General features: G+C 39.9%; 1 pseudogene; it reads right to left on the bottom strand.

The window, feature by feature from the left end:
* Positions 1 to 7999: 7999 nt before the first annotated feature.
* The window catches only part of LOC113837559, a 34218-nt pseudogene continuing 17890 nt past the window's right edge, over positions 8000 to 24327 (bottom strand).

Raw genomic sequence — 24327 nt, 5'->3', positions numbered from 1 at the left:
CAGGCAATCCTATATGTCTTAAAGTTACATGCACAATTCATGTAGATTGAAACTTCAAACTTAAGTGTGAGGTGAGGATTGGAATATGTCTGAGAGTTTTCTGTGACTACTTTCCTCTTCTTGAATGAAGAAAGCAAAAATCACAATGACCTGTAAAAAACTGAGAGTGAGTGTTTGGATTAGAGAGCATTTATACTGGTCATTGGGACCTAGCCAGAGAAATGTTTTCTGTCATCCATCACTAACAATAACTGCTTAACTCAGCTTAATCAGATTAAGAGAAAACTACTAAGTCCCATTAATTCCCCTGTGTGAGTTCTAGGATAAACAAGTCAGTGCCATGAAGAATTTCTTCTGATTTCCAGCTTCAGTACAGAAGGCCCAGTGAGAAACTAGCCTGGGGCTAAAAGCTGAGATTAAGTTGAAGAGGCATGGATGAGAACTGGTCTGCAATCAGCAAATAGGTCCCTTGTAAATGCTAGTAAGGTCAAACCATGGGAGTGACATCCTAGCACCTAACCCCATGTCTCTTGATTTCCCTCATCAAGAAATATGGGAACTCATACAGTGAAGCCATGAGCTACAAAGACTAAATCTATTCCAGCTATAAAAAGTTCTGTAGGGAGAAACACAGGTTTGCTAACAGACTAAGCCCGGAGTCACAGGGAAATGGTGGTTAATATAAATGTAATGTCTTCCCATTTACTCACTGAATCCAGAAACAACAGTTCTTCTTCATCTTTAAATTCCTGGAGTAAAGTAAACCAGACTCGGTCAAAGCATTCAGAAAGACTAAAGAGACTGAAACCCGGTCCAGCCTTAATCATTCAAGTTCCACAGGAACCACTCCAGCAGTACTGTGGATCACAGTTCTGAGAGAGCTAAGCTAATTCGGGATCTATTTTTTTAAAATCACAGTAGCCAAAGAAAGAGTGATAATTTGAGGGGTAGAAATGAAAAAGGGACACTTAAGAGTGAAGTAGTAAGAGACTGGCAAGGAGTGCTGGACCCCGTAGTCAGATGAAGAAACTCCTGATTTCAGCTGTCATATGGCATTTATATAAGTTTAGCAGTTCCTGGGTTTCTTCATCTATAAAGTGGGTGCCATGAAAATCAGTACTGGAGCTGGAGTAAAGCAAGAAGAGATGACAAGGGTTGTCCTTCTGTATATATGTTTCTCTTATTAGTTGATAAATAAAACACTGCCTGTCCAATAGAGGCAGGAAGATAGGTAGGACTAGGAGACTAGGAGAATCCTGGGAGAGGTAGGCAGAGACACTGCCAGCAGATGCCATCTAGCCTCAAAAGGAGTTAACAGTTTCAGGCATTCTCCAGTAAGCCAAGACCATGTGGAAACACTTAAATTAATAGAAATGGGTTAATAATAAAGAGACAGAAATCTGGTAAGAAGCCCTAGCCATTGACCAACAGTTCAAAAGTTAATATAGCATCCAAGTGTTTATTTGGGGCTGAAAAAACTGTGGGACCAGACAGGAAAGAAACTCCAGCAACAAAGAGGCAGCACTTTCATAATCATTAGAGTAAATGTTTCTTTCAATTCTGCCTATAGCTTGCTTCTCTTGCTTACCCACTCCCCAGTTTAAGCCCCAAGAAAGGGGATCTTCTTTACAGTAAAATAATAAGGATATGAAAAGTTCCTATAAATACTGTACACACAATAAGTGCTAAAACTCTGGCTGACATTATTAAACAGATTTGGATGGTTAGGCAATTTGAAGTGGAATTTTCATCCTTGTTTCTGTCTGGAGTGAAAAATTAAATGTTATACCAACATAGACAGAAGGGAAACATAAGAACAAGATAGAATAAGGACATGAAACTCAGTGCCTCAGTGGTTAAGAGCACTAGCTGTTTTTCCAGAGGACCTGGGTTCAATTCCTAAAAACCACATGTCAGATAACAACTGTCTGAAACCCCTTTTCTGGCCTCTGGGAGTACTGCATACAAAACATCCTTACTAATGAAATAATTTTTTAAAAAAAATAGCTTTGATGTGCTTGAGAAACATTTGGGTGAATACATCCAATAGTGTTAAGCACCTGTCTCGGGGTAGTTCTCTTGTTCCTAGAAGTAAAGATCAGAGATATGCTGTCAAAGAGAACAAATGATGTATTCCTCACAGCAACAAGTGTATGTTTTAGCAACAAGGAAACCAAAATAGATAGCTACTCTTCCCAGGAAGGAGACCCCTTATAACTTCCATAAAGTCACAAAGACAAAATTTCTTGGGCCCAATATAGCTACTTTTATTTTATCATTATGATAAGACACAGTGACCAAGGCAATTTATAGAAGGAATTTATTTGGTTCATACAATTTTGGAGGGAGAGGCTATGACCATCATAGAACGTAGCATGGCAATAGGCAGAGAGGCATAGTTCTGGGACAGTAGGTGAAAGCTTATGTCTTGATTGACAAGCATAAAGGAAAAAAATGAGAAAGAGAGAGAGAGACAGACAGACAGAGAGAGAGAGAGAGAGAGAGAGAGAGAGAGAGAGAGAGAGAGAGAGAAAGAGAGAGAGACGGAGACTATGAATGACATAGGCTTTTGAAACTTTCAAGCCTACCCACAGTGATGCATCTCCTACAACAAGACCACACCTCGTAATCCTTCCCAGTAAGTCCCACCAATGTATTCAAAATTATGAACCAAAATCATTCAAATCACTATCACTGCAATAAGATACCATAACCAAGGAAGTTTATAGAAGAAAGAATTTATTTGAAGCTTGCAGTTTTTGAAGATAAGTCTATGACCATCATAGAGGGTAGCATGGCAACAGGCAGGAAGGCATGGAACTGGGGTAGTAGTTGAGAGCTTACTTATTGATCTACAAGCATGAAGAAGAGAGGGAGGGAGGGAAAAGGGAGGTAGAGAGAGAAGAAGAAAGAAACAGAGACCGAAGGAGAGAAAGAAAGACTTTGGATAATATAGGCTTTTGAAACTTAAACCAGTCTCCTCTAACAAGACCACATCTCCAACCTTTTTAAAATTTTCCACCAACTTATTCCAAACAATGAACATACAGTGGCCAAAATCATTCAAACCACAGAAGTATGTCCAATTAAAACTATATCAAACACTCAAAACAGACCACGCAAACCTCCCTCTACCTGCTTGCACAAAGATCAGCACTATTCTCTTACCCCATGTACAAACCAGAAAACTAGAAAGTCTGCTCCTGGACACTGCATTGTAAAAGCCACTGAAGCATGGGTTCTTGCCACCTCCACCAACCTGTCATCACATTCTATTTACCTTCAGAGTACTTAAGCTTAGCAGATAATAATATGTTTCCAGCAAAACTAATTAGAGTCAATAGATCAAAGCCTAAGAGTCTTGGTAAGTGAAATTAACTAAGCATATTAATTTGTCTTTGCACACAAGAAGGGATTCTTCTAGATGCACTGGCCAGACAACAGGACCAAAGACAACCCACACAATATGCTTTATGAATGTTTGCTTTTTCTTTAGACAGAAAGACCCATATGAAAACCTAAAATTTGTGGGAAACAGCTTTTCAATCATCACTTGGGAAAACAATACAGAAATTATTTTAAATAGGTGTATATCCTTCATAGAGCATAAGTAGATGTTTGTCTTAGTTAGGCTTACTATTGCTGTGATAAAACACCATGACCAAAGCAACTAAAAGAGAGAAGGCTTTACTTAACTTGCACGTCCACATCACCATTGATCAATCATTGAAGGAAGTCAGGACAGGAACTGAAGCAGGGCAGGAACCTGGGGGCAGAAATTGATGCAGAGGCCTTGGAGGAACGCTGCTTGTTGGCTTATTCCTCATGGCTTGCTCAGCCTGTTTTCTTACAGCACCTAGGACCGCTAAGTCCAAGGATGTCATCAAACACAATAGTATGAGCCATCCTACATCTAATTACAAATTTTAAAAATGCTCCAGAAGGTTTGCCTACAGCATGATTTTATGGAGGTGTTTTCTTAATTAAGGTTCCCTACTCTCAGATGTCTTTAGCTTGTATAAAGGTGACAAAAAAACTATCCAGCACAATACCATTTCTAACAAACTACAAAAAAAGAAGGAGTTAAGATTAAAGGACAATAGAATAAGAAAGTACATGTGAAATATAGGACTAAAAATTGAAATTCAATAATATAATTATAAACTTGTAAAAGGCAACAATACATCACTTATATTATAAAAAATCAAATCATTATTGTAAGGGACAAATTTGGAATGTTCATCAGGCTTTGAGGTTTTAAAAAGCAAAAAGAATAGAGAATGACATGCCCAAAGAAAACACTGAGGACAGTCCTCAACTTGTCATTAAACTTTTCAAGTAAATACTAATTGCCAAAAGGGAGGGGATATACTGTGAATAAACTCACCAATTTGTAAAGCCAACAAAATACACCTTAGTCTGCAGGTGCTTAGAAACCCACTGCTGAAAACTTTAATTCAGCCAATTTAAGCCAATAAAATATTTCAAGGACACATAGCTTAAAAAATTATTTCTGAAAACTATTTCTTGAAAAATCTTATTCAGTGAATTTTTCTAACAATCATATTTGATCAGACAGAAAAAGCTCATGGATGTGTTCTTGTTCAACAGAACAGTTAGAGGCACAGTGGTATGGTTACTATCAATTTAATTGAACAACAAAATGCCTAGAACTTTCATGAAGTACAGCTTTGGTTCTGTATATGAGGACGTTTTCAAAGAAGATTAGCTAAAACTGTTGTGCCCAGATTTCAGAACCACAAAAGAACCCGCCAACAAGGAGATGACTCACTGAATGCAACCCTAGAACTTCCAGAGAGAGCTTCCTTGATTTTAGGACTGCTGACTTCCACAACCATAAAATAATGTTATTGATATCCCCTGAGTCTTTTGAGATCATGCCTTCCTATGGAGCCCAGGTTGGCTTCTCATCAACAATTCTGCTTCCCAGTATGCGTTGACAGACAGGCTTTATTTCTTTATTGACTCAAGGATACCAGCTGCAGCAAAGACCCCATTCATTTAGGAATAAATGGAGTATCCACTTTCGACTGAGGGGTGTTTTTATAAGGGAAAATTGTAGGGCTGGAAGCCCCAAGACTACAAAACTTCTGTGGTAACACAGGATAGGACAATGGTTGTATGCTTCAGACAAGGTGCAATTAATCAGGAAGCTGCAGAGGAAATGAGTTTGTTAATTATCTCCTGGGCTGGGGACTTTTACAATTGATAACTATCTGATTCTTTGTGGACTAGAGGAATGTGGACACAGCTCAAGGGTGTGGTATCTGGTCTAAGGCCTTGAGTCATGTGGACGTTTGTTTAAACTTGTCTGCCTTTTGAGAACTCAGGGAAGCTTAAGAGTTTTTCTATTTGGGCTTTGGAGTCCAAGTTTTAGACTTTTATTAATTTTTCCCTTTCAAAACAAGTAGGACCTACACTGAATGTGGGCAGCATTAGGCTGATTCCTAGAGTGAATACAAAGGGAAAACAAGAACACTGAATACCAGCACCCTTTCTCTGTCTGTCTCATCCATCCTGATATTAACAAGCTTCCTCACAATCCTGACACCATCACTGTAATTACAATAGATGATAGCCCCAAACCATGTTCCAAAATAAAATTATGTCTTAAATTTCTCTTAAGGAGGCATTTTGTCACAGTGAAGGCAAAAATAACTAGTAGAGAAAACTGGTATCAGGAACAAGGTTGTTGCTATAACTACCTCAGTAGGGGGTTATAGGCATTTAGAACAGGTTAGTGTGAAGAATGTGGAGAAGTTTGGAGCTATGAGCTAATCCTAGAATGTTGCAAGCAGGGTATAAGGGGGTCAGTCTTATAGAACAGAAAGCTAATAGAAATATGGACAATGGAAGCCATGTTAGCAGACTTTGCAGAGAAACAAGGACTCTATCGGTAATTGAATTAAAGGTAATTCATGTAACATTTTCATAAAAAAATTGACTGCATTCTGGCTGTGTCCTGAAATTTTGGATGAAGCTGAACTAAAATTAATGGGCTAAATTATTTATTAGAGGAAATTTCAAGACAGTATAACATTACATTTGTGTCATGGTTGCTTAGAGCTACCTGTATATATGCCTCTATATATACCTTATATATACCCTATTTATAATGTGAACTAGAAGCAAGTGGAGTGGAAAGAGAGGAAAAATGTGCAATTTAGTGAGGAAGGAAGCTTGAATGGGTTTAAAGGTGGGGGAATGATGAAGTAGCCAAGCATCTACACTTGTTAAATATATTAGCATAGTTAAAGGAGAAATTTCGTATTTGCACAGGGAACATGTACCTAAAAAACACTGTTGAGCCAACTAGAAAATTCTTGGACCTAATAATACTTATAGTAAAGTTTACAAATTCAGTGTAAGAGATGAAAAACCTGAGTTTCATTTATAGTAACAGTCTACTTTCTGAGATAAAAAATTAAGAAAAACATTTTCTTCAAAATAACCCCCCAATTAAATATTTAGGAATAAACTAAGACATTGAAAAACCTTTTTCTTTTTTAATTTAAATTAGAAACAAGCTTCTTTTACATGTCAATCCCAGTTCCCTCTCCCTCCCCTACTCCCCTGCCCCCCAGCAACCTTCTATCCCATCCCCTTTCTGCTCCCTAGGAAGGGTGAGGTATTCCATGGGGGATCTTTAAAGTCTGTCACATCTTTTGGAGGAGGACCTAGGCCGGACCCGGGGGTCTAGGCTGAGACAGTATCCCTCTATGTGGAATGGGCTCCCAAAGTTCATTCATATACTAGGGATGAATACTGATCCACTATTAGAAGCCTCATAGATTGCCCAGGCCTCCTAACTGACACCCACATTCAGGGAGTCTGGGTCTGTCCTATGCTGGTTTCCCAGCTATCAGTCTGGGGTCCATGAGCACCCCTTTTTTCACATCAGCTGTTTCTGTGGGTTTCTCCAGCCTGGTCTTAACCACTTTGCTCATCATTCCTCCCTCTCTGCAACTGGATTCCAGGAGTTCAGTTCAGTGTTTAGCTGTGGGTGTCTGCTTCTGCCATACTGAGTGAGGTGACCTAGTCACAAAAAGACAATCATGGTATGTACACATGCATGTATGATTTTAGACATAGAGCAAAAGATTACCAGCCTACAATCCACACTGCCATAGAAGCTAGGAAACAAGGAGGACCCTAAGAGAGACATACAGGATACCCTGGAGAAGGGTAGGGGACAAGATCTCCTGAGCTAATTGGGAGCATGAGGGGATGGGAGTGGGAGCTAGGAGAAAGAGAAGGGGAAAAGAGGAGGGGAGAGGAGGACATGAGAGAGCAGGAAGATCTAGTCAGGAGAAGAATAGAGGAGAGAAAGAATAGAGATACCATAATAAAGGGAGCCATTATAGGTTTAAAGGGAATTCGGGCACTAGGGAAATGTCCAGAGATCTACAACTTTAACCCCCAACTAACAATCTAAGCAAATAGTCCAGAGGCTACCTTAAATGCCCTTCTCCGATATGATGACTACCTTATATGCCATCCTAGAGCCTTCATCCAGTAGCTGTTCGAAGTAGAAACAGGCACCCACCGCACGGCACCGAACCATATCCCTGGAATCCAGTTGTGGAGAGGGAGGAGGGATGTGTAAACGAGCCAAGACAGCACGGGAGAAACCCGCAGATTTGTAGCCCAGATACAGCAAGGAGGGCCTAGGCAGACTTAGAAGGTCCCTGGTTGAGGGCCTCACTATCCCTGGGGAGGAGTTGGGTGAGGGGTTCAGGGGCTTGGTGGGAGACATGGGAGAATGGGAGGGCGAGGGAATGGGGGTGGATATGTAAATATGAGTAGTAATTAAAGAAATTAAATTAAAAAATTAAAAATTGAAAAAAAAAACCAAGTTCCCGTGAACTTCCCTGATGGTAATTACTGTACTGAGAAATCACACACCTGTCCTTTTAACTAGTCATGAGCGCCCCCTCTTGGTCCTGAGCAAACCTGCAGGAAGGTTTGTTTCTGTCTCTCACTGAAGTCCCCTCACTGTGTTTAATTTTGCCCAGTAGTAAGTGGCTGTGTCCTCAGGTTTCAGGCTATCCATTTGCAGGTAGAGGATTCTTTTGGAATTATCTCTGGAGATGGTTAACCGGCCTTTCACAGATGCACTGTACTCTGTTGTGTGACTATTATCTTTGTTTCTGCTCACTGCAATCCACTCCAACCCCTTCCCTGGAGGTTGGTGAAACCATTTCATATAATAGTCACTGAAGATGAACCTAGAGGCTGCACAAGAGTGTTTCAGGGAACCCCCAGGCTGCACCAAGCCCCCCAGCCCCCCAGAATCCACCAGCTGCACCTCACACTGGACACCTGCAATAATAGAGAATACTGGTCAGGAAAATGTTACACACATCCACCGTCCCTCTTTCTCATGCCCACTTCTTACTCATGCACCCACACACTCAGCATCTCTTGTTCCCATAAATGACCTCTTAAAATAAATACAAGGAAAATGCAGTTCAGCCACAACTTCATGGATGTGAGGTCTGTGTTCAATGCTTATCCCAGAATGGGACACCAGGGGACTAAGGACTGGGCCCCTCTGCTAGAGCTACAGGCTCAGGTCTGGGCTGGTTTTCATGAACAGAGGGAGACAAATTTGCATTTCTTCCTGCTACATCATCTGTGCTAGGGATGAAACAGTAGAGGAAGCAGTTCTTAATGCAGAATGCAGATGTTTAATGGATGAGTTAGCAGTAAGAGTGTGCATAACATAATTTGGTTCATTATGTGTATGTGATTAAACCTCAATGTTTTATTGTGCTTTAGCCATGTCTCCATCTCTGCCTCCACCATAAATGTAAAAAAAATATTATTTTGAAAATTTAAAGAAAACTTATATAAAGCTGAATTAATGTTAAGTAGATATAGTAACATCTAAAATCTCATTTGTGGACTCAGTTCAGTAGTGTAGCATGCACAAAAAACAAAAAACTTTTATAGTGAAAAATTTAACATAATTAAAAAGGAGATCACAGGAGACCCATGTTTCTGGATAGGGAGACAATATTATAAAATGTCTATACTACCAAAACTAATATACAGAATTAATTCAGTGCTGTCTTAGTTAATGCTTCTATTGTTGTGAAGAGACACCATGATGACAGCAACTCTTCTAAAGAAAATATTTAATTGGGGCTGCCTTGCAATTGCAGAGGTTCAGTCCATTATCATCATGGCAGGAAGCATGATGGTGTGCAGGCAGACATGGTGCTGGAGAAGGAGCTGAAATTCTACATCTTGATCCACAGGCAGCAGAGGAGTCTGTTTCAAACTGAGCATAGCTTGACCAAAGAACTCAAAGCCCACCCCCACAGTGACACACTTCCTACTCCAATAAAGGCCATACGTACTCCAATAAAGGCACTCCTAATAGTGCCACTCCCTATGGGGGCCATTTCCCTATAAACCACCCCAAATACCAATCAAAATTACTATGCCATATTGTAAGTGTTTAGAAAAACAATACAAAAATTTAGTGGTTTTATTTTACTCTTTGGGGGTCTACCACCTAGCTTCCAAATAATTACATGGAGACTTACTCTTGCCTATGAATGTCATGCCTTAGCTTGACTTGTTTCCAAGCCGCTACGTTAGAAAATAATTATCTCTTTTCTCTTTAGCAACATTTTGCTTCTGGGCTTTTTACCTTTGTCTATTCTATATATCTTTCTTTCTTTCTTATTCTATGGCTGGCTATGTGGCTGGACTCTGACGTCCTCCTCTCCCCCTTTTTTCACTCCCCCCATCTCTTCCCTAGATTTCTCCTCCTATTTATCTCTTTGAATGCCAGACCCACCTATATTTTCTCCTGCCTGGCTATTGAATGTTCAGCTCTGTATTAAGCCAATCAGGTGTTTGAGGCAGGCAAAGTGACACAGCTTTATGGAGTTAAGCAAATGCAACATAAAACAATGCAACACATCTTTGAATAATCCAACAAATATGCCACCACAACATAAATATGAATGGAACATATCTCAAACACAAGAATTTACATGGAACCATAAGATATCATGGATAGCCAAAGTAATTCCAAGGAGTAAGAATAATGATGGAAGTATTAATTGTAATACCGGACCTCAAACTTTATTATAGAGTTATAGTAATGGAGACTTCCTGGTACCGACATAAAAATAGACATGTAGGCCAAATGTAATAGGGGGCCTGGAAATAAAATGGCAAAGCTATGTCCACTTAATATTCTCAAAGGAGACAAAAAGAGCCCAGTGTGTTAGTATTGAGATTTGAAACTTTTAAGAGATGGGGCTACTGCAAGGGCCTAGCTCAACAGAAAGTATGCCATCATAGTTAAGAAAAAAGAGTTCATGAGGATGAGAAAGATCAAAGGGGACAGACTGGAAGCGTGAAAGAGAAGGGGAAGAAATGAGGATATTATATTTTAATTTCAGAAAATAGGGGCTGAAGGGTGGCTCAACAGTTTAAGAGCACTGGTGGCTTTCCCAGAGGAACCAGGTTTAATTCCCAGCACCCACATGCCACTCACTATTATCTGTAACTCTAGTATCAGGTATCCCAACACCTTCTTCTGACCTCCATGGTGCAAGACACTCATGAAGGGAAAACTACTCATAGGCATAAAATAAAATAAAAATGAACAAAAGTTTTCAGAAAATAAAAGCATATACTTAAAAGTGGTAATAAAATGGTAATTTCTGGCCAGACTCTGGCAAGTTCCTGGGTGAGATTTTTTTATAGAAACATTAGCCAGCCCTGCCCCAGCCTCCTGTTTCCTGCATTAAGATGGAATTACATGCTCCCACACATGATCTCATCATTGTCATCACATTGGTGTGACACAGCTGAGAATACCATGTCACAACTAAACGAATGTCAAAACCATTCCCTTAAACTTCCAAAATTTGAACTAATGAACCACCTTTATTCCTAAGTATCTTGCCTTGGTTGTTTCATTATAGTGATGAGAAAATGACTTAAATATTACAAAGCAATGTAAATATTGCATGGTATGTAATTACCCTATACTTTTTAGAAAAATATTATTTGAGTATAAAAAATAGAATTTTTTAAATGTGAACTCGTTGGAGAATATGTTAAGCACTTAAATAGTTATGAGTGGCTTTAACATAAGTTATCAGTGTAGCTGGTAACCAGAAATGACTCTCAACAGGGAAGTAGCATTCAATTTACCAAACACTACAAAGGCAAAAAAGCCAGGATTCAAAGGCTTCCCATGGATTCAGGTAAATGAGAGTTGTTTCAGTAGAGTAAAGGCACAAGTCAAGTGTCACAAAAGAGTGTAAGAAAGAAGCAGAAGGGACCTTGGAAAATATCAAAGGGGTTGAGTGTTCCTATCATCTGTCAGATAGCAGAAGGAAAAGTTTTCACTGTGTGTGGTAGTGCAAACTTGTAATCTCCACACCTGGGAGGCAGCAGGAAGAAGTGGAGGTCAGCAGTTCAAGTACACCCTGGGTTTGTAGTGAGACCCTGTCTCAAGAAACATAAAACAAAACAAAAACCAAGGAAGTTTCTGTCCCAAACATCTAATTACTTTGGGGTTCCCACTACAGCTGTCATTATTTATCTGCTTCTTTATGACAATACTGATTCCTGTGCAAGTATTTCCCAGGCCTGCCCACGGCAGGCACAGATGCTCTGTGATCTCCTTCACATCTTGGATCTGCAAGCCTTGACCTCACAGAAGAAGTAGAGTAGAGCTTACCAGAGGCTAGAGAGGGGTAGGACCACACATCCTAAATAACAATTGGGAGAAATAAGCTGTGGCTCTGTATACAGACTTATCAGAGGTATAATAGGTATAATAACACACTGTGTGTCTCCAAAGGCAAGAAGAAAGTCTTTTGAATGTTCTTGCCACAAATGTATACTGGAAGCAATGGCTACTTTAATTGTTCCTATTTGATCATTGCATAACATGTGTATGTATAAAAACAACATACCATATAATCACATAAAATCACATGCCAACAAGAAAATAAAACTTAAGGCAAATTAAAAACTTTAAATAACACTCACTTTCTTTCACTGACCCAACTTGTTCCCTCAGATCTGATTCATTTTTCTACAGGGTTGACTCCAAGTTTCCTATACTAAACCAGTCAAAGCATTCCATTACCATGACACTGTGTTTTGTAGGTGGATGTGGGTCCTATGTTGGGTCAAACATGGGAATAATCCAGATAACTTTTGCTAGGAATCCTGGTTGACAGACATTACTGCTCAGTGAGTTCAAGGCCAGCCTGGTTTACAAAGCTAGTTTCAGGACAGTCAGGACTTTTACACAGAGAAACCCTGTCCCAAAACAGAGGTGCAGTCCATTACCATCATGGCAGGGAGCATGACAGCATACAGATAGACGTGGTGCTGGAAGAGTAGCTGAGAGTCCTACATTTTGCAGGCAACAGGAAGTCAACTGAGGCACTACATGGTATCTTGAGCATAGGAAATCTCAAATCCCACAGCCACAATGACACACTTCCTCCAACAAGTTCATACCCACTCCAACAAAGCCACATCTCCTGATAGTGCCACTCCCTATGAGATTATGGGAGCTAATAACATTCAAACTGCCACATGTTGTACTGATTGACACTAGTACTAAGCAAATATATACTCTTGACTGGTTAATTACCTAATAAAAACACTAACATGAGCTAGGGATGCCTAGCTATCTATCATAACAAGAAAATGTATCTTTGTGCTATTGTGGAAGTCAACATGTGTGTCCATTGCTCTGTGCAGAAGATAGTTACTCTAAAGGACAGATTCTGCTTTCTTTTGAGGAACTGTTGTAGGGTGTCTGGTTTTTATTTGTGCTTGAATTCTGGACCCCAGTGATTTTATGCAAATGTGCTGGTGTTTTCAATAAAATATGTCCCATGCATAAAACACACCATTGTGGATTCCTGTATATCTGTGTGTGTGTGTGTGTGTGTGTGTGTGTGTGTGTGTGTGTGTGTATTTGTGTATCCATTATTTTAAAGGTAAATTCTTACATTACAGTGTATACATAGGATGAAATTGAAACATGAAGATACAATGTACAATGTTATAAAATCAGAATTTTGCTTGCAAATTCTGACTATTGAATTATGAAAATCAAGAGTGTAACTATTCTGTATTAAATTAATGCAAAGCACTGTTATTTTAGATGAGTCTGTCCAGCTTGTAAGTATTCACCACGTAAGTAAATAACTTTGAGCCTTTACTGTATACCAGACACCCTTCCAATAATAAAGGATACAACAGTGCACAAAATGGACCTGGTCCATAGTTTTGGGAAGCATGTGGTTTAGCAAAGGTACAAAGTAGGTAAACAAATAATTATATAATTTTAAATAATATTGGAAAAACTACAAAAAAGTAAGAAAATCCAGGATGTCACTGGGTGGGGATAGAGTGGGGATATTAAAACAGCCCAAGATGTAGCAAAGAAGTTAGAACCACACATGTGTAAACAAGGTGCTAGGTGAAGAGGAAAGAAAATGCAAAAGTTGAACATGGGATATTAGACATAGAGCAAAGAATTACCAGCTTAAAATCCACACCTCCAGAAAAGCAAGGAAGCAAGGAGGATCGTAAGAGAGACATACATGGTCCCCCAGTGAAGCAGAAAAGAGAAGAGACCCTGAACAAATTTGGAGCATGGGGAGGGGGGAACATAGGAGAAAGAGGAGGGGAGAGGAGGAGGGGGGAGGAGAACATGAAGGATCAGGAAGACTGAGTGGGGAGAAGAATAGAGGAGAACAAGAAAACAGACACATCAATAGAGGGAGCCACTATAGGTTTAAAGAGAAAACTGGCACTAGGGAATTGTACAGAGATCCAGAAGGATGACCCAAACTAGGACCCAAAACAATAGTGGGTAGGCTACCCTAAATGCCCTTCCCCTATAATGAGACTGATAGCTACCTTACATGCCATCCTAGAGCCTTCATCCAGTAGCTGATTTAAGCAGAAGCAGAGATCCAGGGCTAACCACTGAGCCCAGTTCCTGGAATCCAGTTTCATAAAGGGAGGAGTGACAAATAAAGAGGTCAAGGCCACACTGGGAAAACCTGCAGAAACAGCTGACCTGAGAAACTGGGAACTCATGAACTGTAGTCTGACAGCTGGGGAACCAACATAGGACCAAACCAGGCACCATGAACAGCCTTCATCCAGTAGCTGATGGAAGCAGAAGCAGGTATCCACAGCTAATCACTGAGCCATTCTCCTGGAATTCTCTTGGAATTCTCCCTGGAGAGGGAGGAGGGATGAGCAAAGCAGTTAAGACCATACTAGAGAAACCTACATAACCAGCTGACCTGACCTAGTGAGAGCACAGGGAACCCAGTTGTAAAGCTGGTGAACCAGCATTGGATGGAACCAAACCCTCTGAATGTGGGTGACAGTTAGGAGGCCTGGCCAGGCTATGGGACCTCTAACAGTGGAACCAGTATTTATCCCTAGTGCACAAATGGACTTTGGGAGCCCATTCCCAATGGAGGGATACTATTGCAGCCCTTATAAACAGAGGAAGGCCTAGGCCCTCCCCCAAATGATGTGACAGACTATGATGATTAGCTCCATGGAAGGCTTCACCATCCTTGGTGATCAGGTGGGTGTGGGGGTGTTGGTAGGGGGTATAGGAGGATGGGAGGGAGAGGGAATGGGGGGATTGATATGTAAAATGATTGTTTTTAAATAAAAAAGGAATAAAGAACAGTAACAACAACAACAATGTGGGCTGTGTATGTGTGATCAAGAATCAGAAAGGGAGGTATGGTGAAGGAAAGTGAGAGAATGACAGAGGTTACTAATAGTAGGGTAGGTGGGTTGGAGAGAAAAATTTGGATGCTGGTCTCTAAGACAGGGGAGAGTGCACAACCAAGAAGGAAGAAGCTAAGCAGGCAGGAGAGCACCAGGGAAGTCAGGAGAATGAGGATCCCAGAAGGAAGAAGGGATGTTCTGTATCAAAGAAGGCTGAGAAACATATTAGAATAAGGACTGAGAATTAACCACTGGGTCTGCCCTCTGAGTTTTCTAAGTAGGATGCAATCCTTGCCAAGAATTTTCATTTTGGTTTCACCTCTAAAGTTTTCCAACCTTCCTTCAAAAGTATTTCTTTTCACAGACATAGAATGGTACGTGATGAGCTATCCAGTCCCTGTAAACCTATTTCTCCCACTCACTGGAAGTGATAGGCCATGAGAAAACTTGCTATCTCTTAAATGGTGACCAATCATTCTTTCATAAAGGAGGCAGAACCAGGGATGGAGTTCAGCTGGCACAGTGTTGGCCCAGCATGCAGGAAGCCCTTGACTCAAATCCCAAGCACCACATAAACCAGATGTGACAGTGCATGCCTGTAATTGCAGATCTTGGGAGGTGGAGGAGGACTGTGAGTTCAAGTTCATCTTCAGCTACACAAGATCAAATCCAGTCTGTAATATGTGAGACATGGCCTCCAAAACCTACAGACAGATAGAAAGAAGGGAAAAAGGGAGGGGCACAATAAACTTCCTATCAAAATTAAAATCTGAGAAATGGTTTAATGGGACACTTATCTTTTTTAAAAAGGTCTGAATGCCTTTGAAGCAGGAGTATAAAATAAAATGCCCCAAGGTCATGCCAAAGGCACTGCTATATTCAAGGCTGGAGAAGTAGCCATGATAGTGGATGGGGGCTCATTTCTTCCTTCAAGTCTGTTGTCCTTTCCCTGGGTGCATAATGGATGGCATATGAGGCAGCATTTGAAGAGAGGACTCCTAAGCTAAAAGTACATTTGGAATCAGGGCAGGAAATAAGGAGTTAGTGGCTCAGCAAGTCTGTCATCATTCAAGTCCTCTTCACTGTAGTTCTGCAAATCAACAAGCTTGATTTGAACAGTCGACAAAATCAGATTGAAATTAAATTACAAACACAATGCAGAGTCCAAGTTCAAGTGGAACTCAAATTTGGTGGCACCAAGGAGAGAGTTGATAGTTACTTCACATTATTTAATCATGGAACACCACAGCTCTGAGGACACTGAGAAAACCTATGTAGCTGTCAATATTGCACACTGTCCTGTATGCTAATGGGATTTTCACCTATTCAGTCTGCCCGTGTAATGATGAGCTGGAAAATTAAGTCTAGATTTCCTCTCTTCAAATGTCCATAATCATTTGACCCTAGAGGGAAAATTGTTACACACACTGTTACGGTAAGGTCCATGTGATTCTCATCATATTTAACAGAAGTCACATTTCTAAAACCCTGAATAAAGTTTCAGCAGGTTAGGTAGTCTTGTTTCCATAGCAAATCCATTGCATTTAATTTCCTCCAGGAGTCTGTGTCCACCATTAAGATCTTGGAGCATATTTATTATGATGTGTGTCAATGAACAAGATATTCCCAGCTTGCCAGTTCTTCTCCTTTGGTTCATGGGCAGCATGTACAGTTTCAGCATCCTGATAACACACATTTGGCAAATGAAGTGTGTCCATGTACCAGTCAGCTTATTTGGACTAACAGTTCTGCTAACCGTAGAGCCTTATGAATGCAAATGATTCCCTCATGTCTAAATCATTTCCCATAACATCAAAATTCATCGTGTATTTTGTGTATTTTCACATTAGAGTAACTGTATTTTTGAAGTCTGAGCATTGAGAAATGTGCACAATTGTACATAATTGCTTGCATGTCTCCATTAACATACTTACTTGTTCTACAAGAATAGTTTTCTTCTATGTCAGTCATTTTATGTAACATCTGAAAATGTTACGAATTTTGTTTGAAACATACCAAGGTGATGGGGGAAGTACTTCTATGTATGTTTATCTTTTTTATTGTTAAAGAAAATACTGTTTGGCCAATGAGACAGCAGGTAGCCTGGACTAGGAGTCAAAGAGGATTCTGGGAAATGTAGTAGAGAAGTGGTGATCCAGGCAGGAAGTGACATAGCAAAGAGACTCATATTTAAGCAAAGGAGAAACAGGAGGTGCCCTCTTTTCCCCTCCACTCCTGCTCCAGCAGCACGATGTGATCCACACAAGGAGGGGCGCCAATAAGGCGGCTGATAAAATAAGTCTTATAACATATATAGATTTATGATAGTTAAGACTGAGCTAGCAGATGAGAATCCTAGTCATTGGCCAAGCAGCTTTGTACCTAATACAAGTTTCTATGTATTCATTTGGGCACTAACTCGGGCAGGCGGCTGGCATAAAGCGTACACATGGCGGTGGGGCACCCTGGCTTTTGGCAGAAAGATTTATCATAACACCAAGGCAAGGCTTAGCACACCATGAATTTGTGGAATCTCTACACTAACTCTGGCCTCCTCAAAAAAACACATAAATGTGGCAAGCCATAATAGGACAAAAATTCACAGTCTCCAGAATGAGCTAACTAAATTAAACTGCAATCAAGGGCCTAGAGAAACAGCTCAGTGAGTAAGAGAGGACTGGCGTTCCATTCCCAGCACCCATTCAGAGATTTACCACCAACTGTAACTCCACCACAAGATTATTTGCTGTCCTCTTCTGGACTCCACATGGATGCCCATACTCAGATGTGCACTGAACCACACACAGACACACTCATATACACATTAAGAAAAGTGAAATAAAGCTTTAAATCAGAGTTGACATCTTAGTGGCTACATGAATGAACTTTACCAACCTAAGTGGTTCCTATAGTGTCCTTAGCTAAGAGTTCTACTTTTGGGATAAAGGTTTTATATAGTAAAATGTCATAATGCTTGATATACAATGCAGTAATGATACATGGGTGCTGTGTTATACATGAGCTAAGTACCATAGACCATTTCTCTAACTCTGTACCTACAGGATAAACACAATCCCGTAAAGGATATTGGGTAGTAAAGAGAACATATTCTATTAAGGAGACTCTAGTACATCCCAAAACTCAGAAATCTGTGAAAAAAAATCCAGGATACAATCTGTAGAATTCCCAGCAGACTGGGGGGCTAATAGTGTCTTATTAGCAATAAACTTTTCTAAATTTCTATAATTAAAATACTAAATTGTGTCAGGTGACCCCCTACACAAAAGGCCTTCACAATCTACCATCTTTATATATCACAGATACCTAAATTTTTGTGAGAAATTTCTTCTCAAAATTAAGGTTTGAAAGTCGCCTTGAAGTTTGTATAATCCTCAGAAAACTTCGCTTTTCAAGTAACATCTTCCTTTGTATTAAAAGTCATGTTCTCTGATCACTCCCACAGGCTTCTCTGTTACACACACTTAAGTGTAAGCAAAGTAGATGGGAGGGTTCCCAGCAAATGGCAGATAGGCACCAAATGGAAAGCCAGGGCTTCGTTCACAGTGAGATTGTCAACATAATCTTTTTCTTTTTAAATGGAAAGTTCCTTTGGAAACTCAAAGTCCTCTTTGCCAAATTGACAGGGACAAAGTAAGTTCAAATAGAATTTCCAACTTTTGCAAAGGTTATTACAAACAATGGGAGTTTTTCAAATTATTTTTAAAATATTGTTGGCACTTGCACCCTTGAAACAAGTTAAAAGGCAAAAGAGGCTGAAATGTTAACCCTGTACCCAGCATACTCAGGCAGAGAGATCCTGGCAGATAATTTCTGCTGCCCTCCTCTTGCCTTTCAAGTCTGATGAATTTTCATTTAAATCCAACCTAGTATGGGGTTCCACAAAGTGCTTGGAAATTGAGTCAACTAGAGTAGGAAGTTTCCTAGTGACCTTCAAGAAGAAACTGACAGATTAGCTCAATTTCTGGCTGTTTTCTTCTCACAGCGCACGTTCAAAGAAGAAGCATAATGTTCAAAACTTATGAGCTCTAGTTTTCTGTTTATATATACAATGACTAAATTTAACTCCTGTGTCAAAACATGGTAGATAATTAGATCAATCACTCTTATTATTGGTGGCATGCTATAACTATTTAAGCTGTCTAAGAATACACATAACTGGAGCCAGAGGGTCAGACAAGATAAAATTGAAAATTCTTTTTCCCCTCTTTTTAATTAAAAAAGGCAAGAAATTAATATGTGAGTACTGTGTCTATATGGCTCCCACCAGGAGTAAGCCAAATGAATAAGTAGATTGTATATGCATGGGGCCAGTGATTCCTAAAAGGTACCTGCAAGGAAGTTCATTGGAGAAATTGTCCTTGTGAGGCAGCAGGTTGCCAAGAGAGTCACCTTGCAAACAAAGAGTAAAGCTATTTGCTTTGTTTGACCATCTCTCATTGTCTCACTGACACTTTCTTAAAGGATAGAGAGACACAGTAAGAATTTATTTCAAGATCTACAGTAGGCATCATTGGGCTGAAAGAACATAGAAAGGAGCAATGATCTATAGGAAGCTGATGAGTGGACAAAATGGCTTCATTTTCACTTCCTGTTATTGATAAGTGTTCTTGTATCATTCTGTTGCTGTGATAAAACAGTCTCACCAAAAGCAACTTAGGGAAGGAAGTGTTTATTTGGCTTTTACTTTAAAGTCACAATCCATCATTGGGGGAAGTTGGAGCAGGAACCAGGGAGGAACACTGCTTGCTGACTCACTCACAGGCTCATGATTAGCTAGTTTCCTTACACAAGCGAATACACTTGCCTAGAGATGTGCTACCCACAGTGGCCTGGGCCCTTTTGTGTAAACTGAAAAAAATAAACACAATCCCTCATAGACATGTAAACAAATAAACCTGATTTAAAAAACAATTACTCAATAAGAACTTTTTCTGGCAATTCAAAGTTTTGTCAATTTGACAGTTAGTGCTAAATAAGACAATGAGGAACACAGAAACCAACCTATAGAGATGCTTGCAACTCACCTGGTTTGTCCAGCTAGCATGTTGCAAAGTTGAGGTTTGGACATGATTCTTTCTGGTTCCAAAGCTTCTTTCAATTATAGTTAGGTCTGACATGTGAAGGGATAGAAATCTACCAGGACCTTGAAATCTCACTTTAGACTTACAAAATCTTAATAGTTCATCATGAAAAATGTGTTAATCATAAAGCATTTTTAAAGTGTGTGTGTGTGTGTGTGTGTGTGTGTGTGTGTGTGTGTACAGTTTCATGCCACAGATTGTTTAATGACTTAGAGGAAATTTTTTGCAGTTGGTTCTCTATTTCTGCATTGTTTTTGAGGCAAAGTCTCTCATGTTGCTCCTGCCATGCTTCATGTTCCAAGCCAGCTGGCCAGTGAGTTTCTACAGTTCTCCTGCCTCTGCCTTTTGTCTACCAGAAATAGTCAGAGGATTAGGGAATTATACCACAGTATCTTTTTTAAGTGGGTTCCAGGGATCAAATTCAGGTCATCAGGTTTCTTCAGAAAATAAATTTACCCACTGAACCAGCAAAGTGCATTTTTAATGCTCAAAATACTCAGAGTAAAGTAGATTAACAATAACAAGGCATGAACTATGAGTTCTAGTTTGACTGGCAGAGGACCATAATTCCTGATTCAGCTATCAAATAATCTCCAAGAATGTTTCTAATTGTTAAGGGAAGAGATTGCATTCTAGCAACTGTTTCAGAGCAGTGGACAAGCTATTTCCTTACAAGGAAGACAAGAAACTTGTTTCTTACTGATGCCTGAGATTTCTCTATGTATTGAGGGAACTTCAGCTATAAAAATAATAAATATCTAGCACATTCTGCTAGTATAAGCAAGTTTATATGCAGAGTATAACTCTGCTGAAAAACAATCAAGATGAAAGAGTGAAATGGAGCTGAAGGACAGAACTTCATAAACGTTTGGTCTATTAGAATCTCTGGGAAATAGCATTAGGAATGTATGACCCTGTTGCTGATTAAACACATTTGGCTAGGAATGGAGAATTCAAATTTCCAAAAAGTTCCTAGATGCCTCTGTTGTTATTAATCCCAGTTCCACACTTTTTAAAATGAGGAAAATGGAAGCAAAAGAGGATACTGGATTTTTCTTGCCTGTGGGCATATACTGAGTATCAGGTCATCCCAGGATGTGTTCTCTTTCCTCCCGCTGAAACAGCACCATCCGATCACCTAGGGCTACAAATTGCTGCAAGTCCATCATAGACTTACCTGGGAATTGTCAACCTCCAAAATCATGTGAAACTGTGTCTCTCAGGAATCATAACCAAGTTAAGATGGCATGAGGAGAAATGTAACATAATATGTTGAAGGGAGACTTGATGTTGAATTAATATGAGGATGAGGCAAAGTTAATATTCAAGTCTTTAAATAGAGAAGTCTTATCTTCCTGCACCAGTCTCCATACTCCTGTACTTAATAATTAGCCAGTCTCCATAAAGGCCATTGGACATTCTCCATTGACTTCTCAAAAGTTCTAACATGATATTACATCTCTAAGCAAAACGTTTAATAATGCCTCTTATCCTATGTTATTTTAAAAGCACATCACACCTACAGGACAGTGAAATGTGGTCATTGTTTGATGCCTTGTTAATAAGCTAAGAACATCAGATTGTACCTTAGGCCTCCATATATTGAGAAGCACATCTTCATCCATCCAAACAATACCTGTAGGAGTAGAAGCCAGAGCTCAAAGACACATAAGCACCAGAAGCTACCTTAAATGTCCTTCTCTGATAATGAAATTGATGACTACCTTATATACCATCCTAGAGCCTTCATCCAGTAGGTAATGGAAGCAGAAGCAGACATCCACAGCTAAACACTGAGCTGAAATCTGAAACCCAGCTGCAGAGAGGGAGGAGTGGTGAGCAAAGGGGTCAAGACAGGAGTGTGGTTTTGGTTTTGCTGTGTTTACGCTCAAAAAGAGGTGCCATCCTGTTTTTACTTCTCAAAAGGCTTTAAATGCTTATTTAAAATGTTCTTTGAAATCAAATACCTCTCTAAGGCTGTGTTTTGATGATTTGATTGTAAATGAATGAAAAGCATATGGATTAAGTCACACATAGTTTTAAGGAATTACAGGAAAAGTGTCTAACAAGACACGTTGAGAGTTTAACAAGCTCACATGGTTGAAAGAAAACTCATGCACTAGAGAAAAACAAACTGGATTTTTTAATTGAAATAAATGTAAAGGCCAGTATTTGAAGAGTTTGGTCAGTGTGTCAGGTGTCTCCAGTTACCATTTTGGTCCAATAATTCCACCATATGCTACTCAACATTAAGCTAACTCCCCAAATGTTCACTACAATATTTGCTATGAAATAGAGGATTTCTTTTTATTTTTATTTTAGAATAAATCTTAGTTTACAAATAAATCACCCCATTCTCTTGCCCTACCATCCTCCAGCCAAACCTCCCAACACACCCACTACCCAAGGATAGCAAGGCCTTCCACGGAAATCATCAAAGTCTATCACATCATTTTAGGGAGGGCCTAGGCCCTCTTTTTTTCCTTCTTTTTTTCTTATTTATTTATTAGTTCAAATTAGGAACAAGCTTGCTTCTCATGTCAATCACTTCTCCCTCTCCCTCGCCTCTGCCACAACCCTCACACACAACCCCCATCTACCCCACACACCATCCACCCTCCACTCCCCAGGGAGGGTAGTGCCCTCGATGGGGGCTCCCAAGGGTCCACCACGTCATCCTGGCCTGGGCCTAGGCCCTCCCCCATGTGTCCAGGCCAAGAGTTCATTCCTTCACACGGGATGGGCTCTCAAAGTCCCTTCTTACAAGAGGGAAAAATACTAATCCATTACTAGGGGCACCCTAGAGTTTGGAGGCCTCCTAGTTGACATTCATATTCAGGGATCTGGATCAGTCCTGTATTGGCCTCCCAAACAGCAGTCCAGGTCGATGTGTTCCCCCTTGTTCAGGCCAGCTGCTTCTGTGGGTTTCACCAGCCTGGTATCGACTCCTTTGATATTCATTCCTCTCTCTCTGCAACTAGGCTACAGACTTCAGTTCAGTGTATAGCTGTGATGTTTGTCTCTGCTTCCATCAGAACTGGATGAGAGCTCTAGGATCGAATAAAAAGTAGTCATCACTCTCATTATAGGGGAAGGACATTTAGGTTATCCTCTCCACCATTGCCTTTTCTTGTCTTATTGCTCTAGCTAGAACTTCAAGTACAATGTTGAAGAGATATGGAGAGAGTAGAAAGCCTTTTCTTTTTCCTGATTTTAGAGGAATCGCTTTGAGTTTCTCTCCATTTAGTTTCATGTTGGCTATTGGTTTGGTGTATATTGTGTTTATCATGTTTAGATATGTTCCTGTTATTCCTGTCCTCTCCGAGATCTTCATCATGAAGGGATGTTGGATTTTGTCAGCGGCATTTTCAGCATCTAGTGAGATGATCATATGGTTTTTCTTATTCAGTTTGTTTACATGGTGGATTACATTGATGGATTTTCCTATGTTGAATCATCCTTGTATCCCTGGGATGAAGCCTACTTGATCATAGTGGATGATTTTTCTGATATGTTCTTGGATTCGATTGGCCAATATTTTGTTGAGTATTTTTGCATTGATGTTCATGAGGGATATTGGTCTGTAGTTCTCTTTTTTAGTTGTATCTTTCTGTGGCTTTGTTATCAAAGTGATTGTAGCCTTGTGAAAACAGTTTGGCCATGTCCCTTCTGCTTTTATTGTGTGGAACAGTTTGAGGAGTACTGTTTTTAGCTCTTGTCTGAATTTCCGGTAGAATTCTACAGTGAAGCCATCTGGCCCTGTGCTCTTTTTGGTTGGGAGGCTTTCGATGACTACTTCTATTTCATTAGGGGTTATAGGTCGATTTAAACTGCTTATCTGTTCTTGGTTTTATTTTGTAAGTGATATCTATCCAGAAAATGGTCCATTTGCTTTAGATTTTCAAATTTTGTGGAGTACAGGTTTTCAAAGTATGACCTGAATATTCTCTGGATATCCTCAGTATCCGTTGTTACATCCCCCTTTTTGTTTCTGATTTTGTTAATTTGCATTCTCTCTCTCTCTCTCTCTCTCTCTCTCTCTCTCTCTCTCTCTCTCTGTCTCTGCCTTTTGGTTAGTTTGCATGGAGGTTTGTCTATCTTGTTGGTCTTCTCAAAGAACCAACTCTTTTGTTTCATTGATTCTTTGTAATGTTTTCCTAGTTTCTACTTTTTGATTTCAGCCCTCAGTTTGATTATTTCCTGTCGTCTATTCCTCCATGGTGAATTTACTTCTTTTTGCTCTAAAGCTTTCAGTTGTTCTGTCAATTCTCTAGTGTGACTTTTCTCCAGTTTCTTCATGTGGGCACTTAGTACTATGAACTTTCCTCTTAGCAGTGCTTTCAGAGTGTCCCATAAGTTTGGGTATGTTGTGTCTCCTTATTCTGTGTTTTTTCATTGTGTCTATTTCAGCTTTCATGCTTTAAACTGTTTCGAGTGC

Source organism: Cricetulus griseus, chromosome X, assembly GCF_003668045.3.
Source record: "Cricetulus griseus strain 17A/GY chromosome X, alternate assembly CriGri-PICRH-1.0, whole genome shotgun sequence".
NCBI lineage: Eukaryota > Metazoa > Chordata > Mammalia > Rodentia > Cricetidae > Cricetulus > Cricetulus griseus.
Note: the sequence above shows the minus strand (reverse complement) of the source record. Positions and strands in the feature narration are given on the sequence as shown.